We start from the raw sequence: 2,190 nt of genomic DNA on the forward strand, positions 1-2,190 counted from the left end.
CCAGAGTGTGGTCCTGTGTCCGAAGTCTCCCCAGCTGGGAGTGCCTGGAACCTGAAAGCTGCAGGGACTAGAGAAGGCAGGGATGTTGAGGCACGAGGACCATGGGAAAGTCCGGTGTGGAGGAATGAACATTTGCCTTATGGTCAGACACACTTGGGTAAGTTCTTTCACCTCTCTGAGCCTCAGTTTCCTTACCCATAGAATGGTGATCCTAAAGTCTTGTTCATATGTAAGATCATGTGCCTTAAGTGCCTTGGAGACTGGAGGCTCCAGTGAGCGGCAGTTAGGCTGAGCTGCATTCGGCCCTGCAAAAGAATCCACAATAATATCAGGAATTTGGAGAAGAGTTGAGAAACTTGGAAGGAAGTAGAATAAAGCAATAAAAGCCTAGTTCTGTGCCACCTATTCAAGCTTATCGCTTAATGTTTTGGGGCTTAGTCAATACTTCTTCAATGAATGATACTAATGAGAACATTTGTAAATGAGTCCCACAGGAAAGGTTGTGGATTTGAGGTGAGCTGACCTAGCCAAATACTTGGTACATACTGGACATTGAATAAAAATTCACCGAATCAATGAAAAAAGTGATTAAGTAGAAGAAGACATGCAGGGATGGTTAACTCATAGATGGTAGTTAAGTAAAATAGATTATTTGGAAGGTAATGGATGTAATGGAATGTGGTAACTATTTGGATGCCATCTACATTATGTGTGTGTGTTTGGGTGTGTGCGTATGTCCACAAATGACAGAGAGAGGAGGGAGAGAGGGAAAGATTGAGAAGAAGAAGGGGAGGGAAGGGGAGGGAAGATAAAGTGTGTTCAAATGAACATCTGAGGGATTGAGTGGTTTATCAGGCTTAGTTTCCTTTCATTGTTATTAAACATTAATTTAATTACTGGAGGAGGTTGGTGGTCTTAGAGATAGAGGGGAAATTCTCATCTGACTCATACAGGCAAAATATAAAGCTATTTGACTTTGGGGGAACCAAGGGCATCTTGGTGTCCTTGCTAATGTCTTCTGCTGGTTTGCCTCTTACTCGCAGACAGTATTGTTCACTAGTATAATCTAAGACTCATAAAAGAACCTCCTTTGATTTTTTTTAAGCAATTAAATGAACACAGCTTTATTTTGCACCTGAGGTGTCTGAATCACCCATAAGTATTTCCAGTATTTTTCATGCACAACCCTGGAGTTATCAAATCTGGCAATAGAAACAGGATTTTTCTCAGGAGAGCTGCATCAGAAAGGAATGGCTGAAAGGCACTCCTGACCTCTGCTGTTGCCATCAGAGGCAACAGGAATGGCAGGGGGCCCAGGCAAAGACAAAGGGGCCACTGTGGCTACAAACAAGTTAATGAATCCACATCAGCCTCATTCTACCGCCACTAATTCCTCACTCAGTGCTGGGCAACTTCGTTCTCAGGCATGAGTATCTTTTATTTCAGGACTAGGAGATTAAAGTATTTTATGACTATTTCAAGAGAAAGAAAGAGAAAAAAAGAGAGAGAGAGAAGGTGCTGAGGGAGGTGTTTAAGGAGGTCAGTGAAGGTTCTAGGCAGGTTGAGTTAGTCACCAGGCATTGGTGTGGCGTGTGATTGCTGCCATTCCTGAGCCTCAGTTTCTTCACTTGGATTGTGACCATGCTCCTAGTCAGCCAGCAGGGAGAGGGTCTTATTGTCCTAGAGATCAGTGAAAGCAGATTTGAGCAGGCTTTGTACACTGCACAATGCTGTATGCACGCACAAATGTGTGGTTTATATTATGCATATCTGGAGGAAGGGGAAAGGGAATGGGGGAGGGAAGCCTCTCAGGCCATTATCAAGAGTTTGGCCCATTGTGGGGAATGGTGGGGGTTGCAGTGTTTATAGACTCCTCCAAAGGCAACACATATGGAGAGAATGAGAGGACAAAGAATGACATTCTTAGAAAAATGAGCTTCTTTTCCTCTCCATCTCCAACCCCCTGCTATCAAACCTCCTGCTCTCTTTTGGCTTTTATATAGGGATGTGTCAGCTGGAATGCTTGTTGAGATCATTAAGTGTAACCCCCAGGCAGTCATTTTACAGTTTTTCAAACATCCCATCATTGTTTCAGCCTATTCACATAAACTAAATAAGGCCGATCTAATGCTCAAAGGAGAGGATAGCGGTGGTAGGAATTCTTATGGGGAAGGGAAGATGAAAGTTTCT

The sequence above is a fragment of the Eumetopias jubatus genome, unplaced genomic scaffold (genome assembly GCF_037043125.1).
Source record: "Eumetopias jubatus isolate StellerSeaLion01/CBP00866 unplaced genomic scaffold, mEumJub1_p1.0 scaffold_6, whole genome shotgun sequence".
NCBI classification, from domain to species: domain Eukaryota; kingdom Metazoa; phylum Chordata; class Mammalia; order Carnivora; family Otariidae; genus Eumetopias; species Eumetopias jubatus.